Here is a 7,730-nt window from a genome sequence, read left to right on the forward strand (position 1 = left end):
TAATAAAAAGGGGCATTTTCGATTTCGATAATTCAATCATAGAATGTAGTTTCACGTACTTGTGTCTATTTTGTAAATCATTTATAAAACCTGCATGTATTCTCATCCCAAAAATATTAGATTTTAAAAGTGGGACTATAACTCACTTTCACAGATATTTCCTTCCTCGAAAATAAGACTTGGCCATGGATCGATTCACGAACCTATACAAATATGTACATATATATCAAAGTATGATCAAAATATAATTACAACCATTTTTATTATGTTTTAAAGATTTGAGTGTATTAAGTCAGCTGTCCTCGTTAGTAACCTACAACTAGTTGTCCACAGTTAGATGTACAGAAATAAATCTATATATATTATCTTGAATCAATCCACGACCCAGTGTATACACGTCTCAGGTTAAATCACAACTCAAAGTATATATATTTTTGGAATCAACCTCAACCCTGTATAGCTAACTCCAACATTACTGCATATAGAGTGTATATGGTTGTTCCAAATAATATATATACATGGGTCGATATGATATGTCAAAACATTTGCATACGTGTCTATGGTATCCCAATATTACATAATATATTAGAATACATATATAATACAATATAAGTTAGCTAGGATATGATTTGTATAGATTTGTTAAACATTTCCCGTAGCTAAAAAGATCAAAAATATCCAATCTTGTTTTACCCATAACTTGTTCATTTTAAATCCGTTTTGAGTGAATCAAATTGCTATGGTTTCATATTGAACTCTAATTTAAGAATCCAAACAGAAAAAGTATAGCTTTATAGTCGAAAATTTAAGCTACATGTCAATTAGTAAAGAGGTAGTCATTTCCGTCGAAAGAACTACATCTTGATGACCATTTTGAAAAACATACTTTCACTTTGAGTTTAACCAACATTTTTGGATATAGTTTCATGTTCATATGAAAAATAATTTTCCCAGAAGAACAACTTTTAAATCAAAGTTTATCATAGTTTTTAATTATCCAAACCAAAACAGCCCCCGGTTTCACTACGACGGCGTATATCCGATTTTATGGTGTTCATCGTGTTTCCACTTTTTAAATCATTAAGTTAGCATATCATATAGATATAGAACATGTGTTTAGTTGATTTTAAAAGTCAAGTTAGAAGGATTAACTTTTGTTTGCGAACAAGTTTAGAATTAACTAAACTATGTTCTAGTGATTACAAGTTTAAACCTTCGAATAAGATAGCTTTATATGTATGAATCGAATGATGTTATGAACATCATTACTACCACAAGTTTTATGGATAAAACTACTGGAAATGAGAAAAATGGATCTAGCTTCAAAGGATCCTTGGATGGCTTGAAAGTTCTTGAAGCAGAATCATGACACGAAAACAGTTCAAGTAAGATTTTCACTCGAAATAAGATTGTTATATTTGTAGAAATTGAATCAAAGTTTGAATATGAATATTACCTTGAATTAGAAAGATAATCTACTGTAAATAAAAAAGGTTGCTTGATCTTAGATGATTACTTGGAATGGATTAGAAAGCTTGGAAGTAGACTTGCAAACTTGGAAGTATTCTTGATTTTTATGAAACTATACTTATGGAATTTATGAAGAACACTTAGTACATGAAGATGGAACTTGAGAGAGATCAATTAGATGAAGAAAATTGAAGAATGAAAGTGTTTGTAGGTGTTTTTAGTCATTGGTATATGGATTAGATATAAAGGATATGTAATTTTGTTTTCATGTAAATAAGTCATGAATGATTACTAATATTTTTGTAATTTTATGAGATATTTCATGCTAGTTGCCAAATGATGGTTCCCACATATGTTAGGTGACTCACATGGGCTGCTAAAAGGTGATCATTGGAGTGTACATACCAATAGTACATACATCTAAAAGTTGTGTATTGTACGAGTACGAATACGGGTGCATACGAGTAGAATTGTTGATGAAACTGAACGAGGATGTAATTGTAAGCATTTTTTTTAGGTAGAAGTACTTTGATATGTGTCTTGAAGTCTTTCAAAAGTGTAAGAATACATATCAAAACACAACATGTATATACATTCTAATGGAGTCGTTAAGTCTTCGTTAGTCGTTACATGTAAGTGTTGTTTTGAAACCTTTAAGTTAACGATCTCAATTAATGTTGTTAACCCAATGTTTATTATATCAAATGAGATGTTAAATTATTATATTATCAAGATATTATGATGTATGAATATCTCTTAATATGATATATACATTAAAATATCGTTACAACGATAATCGTTACATATAAGTCTCGTTTCGTAATTCTTGAATTAGTAGTCTTGTTTTTACATATGTAGTTCATTGTTAACACATTTAATGATATATTTAAATATCATTTTATCATGTTAAATATAGTGTATCAATATCTTAATATGATACATATATATTTAATAGACGTTATCATAACGATAATCGTTATATATATCATTTCGAGTTTCTTAACTTAGTAATCTCATTTCTTATGTATATCACACATTGTTAATATACTTAGTGAGAAACTTACTCATCATAATATCATGTCAACCATATATATATGTCTATATATACCACAACATGTAGTTTTTACTGTGACGACCCGAAAATTTCTGACCAAATTTAAACTTAATCTTTATATAGTTTCAACACGATAAGCAAAGTTTGTTATCTTGAGTCTTAAAATTCTTGAACTATTTTCTTGCATTCATTTAACTTCGATCATTTTCGACGATTCACGAACAATTGATTGTAAATAGATATGTGTGTATATATATATATATATATATATATATATATATATATATATATATATATATATATATATATATATATATATATATATATATATATATATATATATATATATATATATATATATATATATATATATATATATATATATATATAATAATTAAAAATATAATTTGAAATATTATATGTTGTTGATATTAAAATTAATTATGTAAAATAAAATAATACATGATATTATAATAATTATTATTTAAAACGTATCTATATATATATAAAAAAATTATATAGAATATATATTTTGTGATTTCGAAGTTATTTAGTAAACAACGGTAACGCTTAATTGTCATTGATTAATAATAAACGAGTTAAAAAGAAACTTATGTAAATTTAAAATAAACGGTGTTTTGAAAATGAGTTTTATAAATTTTAGGCTTATTAATAATATATTTAGAAGTTGTTTGTCAAATTTTAAAACTTTTTATATTTTACTTGGGGGTGAGAGTGAATAATTAATGTAATTTTTATTTAATAGTTAATGACCAAACTTTATACCATGATGACCAAAATAAATAAATATAGTTAATTTAAAAATATGGGATTTTTCTTAAAGACTTTTCTCCATCACTGCTTAGCAACGGGGTACGAAGTACCATCCATTAGAAAGTGTCGACAAATTAAAATTCAAAAGAGAAACAGTTAATTATCCCGTGATTGAATTATTTATGAAAGATTCACTGTTTTTGATTTGTAGTTACATCCTAAAAATTGTAAATATACATGCATATGATTGATCACCACACTCTGCATCTATGTATCTACTTTAATCATTCTAGTATCTATTTTTCTCCCAACATATTCAACCACTCTTCTAGGATTCTATCTTGTTGCACATTTTTTTTTTACTTTGATCAAACATAACATAAACCATAGACAACTCGTGAATTACTACCGCACGTGAAGATTAGACCAAAACCCATTTGACCGGGTTTTCTTCTGTCAAACAACATTAATCACAACTATGATCTCCGGCTCATAACTAACATCCATCGACACCCCATCTTCATAAAATCCACCCACACCCACATGAACAACCATCATCTCTCGGTTTCTATTTAGCACCCTCACCCTACCACCGCCACCACCACTACAACCCTGCACAAACCGCCACCCTAACACCATGATAATTACTTGTCATACTTTTGTTTTGATCAAATGTCTCCAAATCACAACCACCACCACCCACTGTCACCTATAGCCGCCATCAACACCACCAAATCCACCTCAAACTCGAGCATCACCCACGGACCACCATCATTGTTTTAATTGATGCTGTAAGTATTTTCTGTTTCTTCTCTTCGATCAAACAAACACCACCTTTAATTATCACCAAAACAGATGACAATCGCCACTACTTCCCTCTCTTCTTCAACCGTGATCAACACCACCTTTTGAACACCCTAAACCACAACCTATCACTTTAACGTGTTTCTGTTTAAACCATATCAACCACCATGACCACCGTCTGCCACTATGAACGAATACCACATTTCTCTCATTCATCTCTCTCTGACTGGAATCACAGCAACCGTCACCAACATTATAACCCATCAAATAAACTCCTAAACCATCACCTCAGGATCCTGTCTCCTGCTGCAACTTCGTATGCTCCACCCTTCTTTTATTTTATTTTTTTCTCTGACGAACAGCCCTATCAAATCACTTTTTCTTCTACATTTTTATTTATTATTTTTGTTTCTATATTTTGATTGAATGACGATGGGGTGATTATAAATAAACGGTGAAGGTAATAATTAATACCAACGTGGATGTGATTTCGCGTTCTTTTTTTTTCCTTCTCTTAAATGGCCGACACCCTCAATCAAATTAACCCCACCCATTTTTGTTCTTGTCAATCTATCTGCTTTGCAAGGAAAATATTATCACATTAAAGAATGGTGCAACTAATTAAAGCAATGTGAAAAGTAGCGGCCAAAAATCAAGTGCAAATTTGTTTTTTTTTTCTTTTTACTTTCACGTATCACTTTTGATGGGCTAAGGTGATGGAATAAGAATATTGATGAATCGAGTTATTGTGGCTGTTATACATCTTTGCCGACAACAATAGCATGGGGACATGTTAGCTAATTAGGATCATGATTTAGGGATGATAATAATTATATATAATGATAACAAATATATGACAATAATAATTAAATGATGATGATGAAACGGAGATGGTACAACGATGATGATATGATCATAATGTTATGTGACACTTAGTGATGATGAAGATGTTAAATGGGTATTAGAGGAAGAAAAAGAAACAGATAGATAGTGGTTATATATTTATGTCCGTGAATTAAGATAGAAAAATAGAATTGGTGGAGTGGTCTTGGGTGTTAGCATGTTTAAGCGAGACGTCGTGAGTTCGAGCCCGAGTTGTAGCATTTTTTTTATGGAAAAAAGAAGAAGAAGAAGAAGGAACAATTAATAGGTTAAACAAAATCAAGTATGGTCATTATCAGAAAATAAGGAATAGAGGAGTGGTTTGTAGTTTTATCGGATTAGCTGTACGTCGCGGGTTCAAACCCGGACTTGGGCATTTTTTTTAAGAGCTACTCCTTTGAGGTTCGTGAATCCAAGGCCAACCCTATACTTGTTCAATGTCGTTCTATGTATTTTTACTACAAAATACAGTATGGTGAGTTTCAATTGCTCCCTTTTTACTCATTACCTTTTTGGGCTGAGAATACATGCAAATGCTTTATTAACTGTTTTATAATATTTATATGCGTGAGTTTTATTATTCCCTTTTTAAATGCTTTTGTAATATATATTTTTGGAACTGAGAATACATGCGCTGTTTTTATAACTTTTTTACAAAATAGACACAAGTACTCGAAAATTACATTCTATGGTTGGATTATCGAATCGAATATGCCCCTATATAGTCTGGTAATCTAAGAATTAGGGAACAGACACCCTAATTGACGCGAATCCTAAAGATAGATCTATCGGGCCCAACGAGCCCCATCCAAAGTGCCGGATGCTTTAGTACTTCGAAATTTATATCATGTCCGAAGGAGGATCCCGGAATGATGGGGATATTCTTAAATATGCATATTGTTAATGTCGGTTACCAGGTGTTCAATCCATATGAATGATATTTTTGTTTCTATGCATGGGACGTATGTTTATGAGAAATGGAAATCTGAAATCTTGTGGTCTATTAAAATGATGGAAACGATTGTTTAAGTTAAACTAATGAACTCACCAACCTTTTGGTTGACACTTTAAAGCATGTTTATTTTCAGGTACGAAAGAAATCTTCCGCTGTGTATTTGCTCATTTTATAGATATTACTTTGAGTCATTCATGGCATATTTCAAAAGACGTTACATTCGAGTCGTCGAGTTCATCAAGATTATTATCAAGTCAATTATAGTTGGATATATTATGAAATGGTATGCATGCCTGTCAACTTTCGATGAAATGAAAGTTTGTCTTTTCAAAAACGAATGCAATGTTTGTAAAATGTATCATATAGAGGTCAAGTACCTCGCGATGTAATCAAATGTTGTGAATCGTTTATAATCGATATGGACTTCGTCCGGATGGATTAGGACGTGTCCTTTCAGTTGGTATCAGAGCGGTGGTCTTAGCGAACCAGGTCTTGCATTGGTGAGTCTAACTGATAGTCGTTAGGATGCATTAGTGAGTCTGGACTTCGACCGTGTCTGCATGTCAAAAATTTTTGCTTATCATTTAGTGTCGAAAATTAATTGCTTATCATCCTTAAAGTCTAGACACGTCTTACTGCCTCTATTGCATAGACAGTGTATAGATAAATTCATATTTTAGCGTATCTGCTAATCCATATCTTAGCGTACCTGCTACTGTAAACTTTGCCTGTCGTATTCCATATATTCCTTCGTAACTTATGGGATTTTAGTATTATATATGTATATGTAAATTATGTATTGCAAGGTACTAATCTATATCCTACAATCTATTTCTTATCAAAAATCCTTCATCTGATCGTACGAGATGAATCCCTCCACCAGTTCGAGTCCCTCAAATTTCGATAGCTATTCCGATAGTTATTCCGACAGCTATTCCGATATGGATATTCACCTAAGCTCCGAAAGCGGGGTCACCAGAATGAATCGATCAATCAGCCACCCCAATTCATCTGATGGGTTCGTAGTCGACTTAATCAATGGAGACGCGAAGGAGGCGATTCTTTTCACCAACCGAATTTGCCTCTTGACGAAGAACCCGAAGCACTTACCAGTGAACTAGTCCGAAACACCATTTTCACCCTCATTTCCCGAATATCTCGCCATGATTATATTATATCTAAAATTCTAAACCTCATTCATCCGCTCGTCCGAACCGATAATCATTCCGGTGTAATAGAAGAAGTCAATGAGCTTTGCGCTCGAGTAGTGGCTCTGGAGAATATGGTGCAAAACGTACCAGCTTCAGCAACATTACCGGCACCAACAGTACCACCAGTAACAGCACCAGTAAATCAACAATCCATGCCTCAACATCTCATCCTATATCTCGAGCATAATCATCGTTCTATATGACGTTCTATATCATTTATCTTCGTTCTATATGACAATTATGTAATCTCTAATGTTTTAGAGATTATATATTCTTGTTCTAACGGTAAATCAAATGAGTTTAATATCATATTGACTCATTAAATCCATGATTACATCTGAGGAAAATATATATGTAAATATATTTTCATAAAGATTGTAATTGAAAATTCTTTCGTACAAACTGTTAATGATGAAAATATTTTAACGGGTAGGTAATACCCGAGGAATATTTAGATTTCATATTAATAAGTTACACTGTACATTCTTCGAATCTGATTCAACAGTCATTTACTATCATACTTACATCCACAGATATACGTATCCGTTCACCGCAGAATAACCATTTTCATCCAATTTCA

The sequence above is a fragment of the Rutidosis leptorrhynchoides genome, chromosome 5 (genome assembly GCF_046630445.1).
Source record: "Rutidosis leptorrhynchoides isolate AG116_Rl617_1_P2 chromosome 5, CSIRO_AGI_Rlap_v1, whole genome shotgun sequence".
Classification (NCBI taxonomy): domain Eukaryota; kingdom Viridiplantae; phylum Streptophyta; class Magnoliopsida; order Asterales; family Asteraceae; genus Rutidosis; species Rutidosis leptorrhynchoides.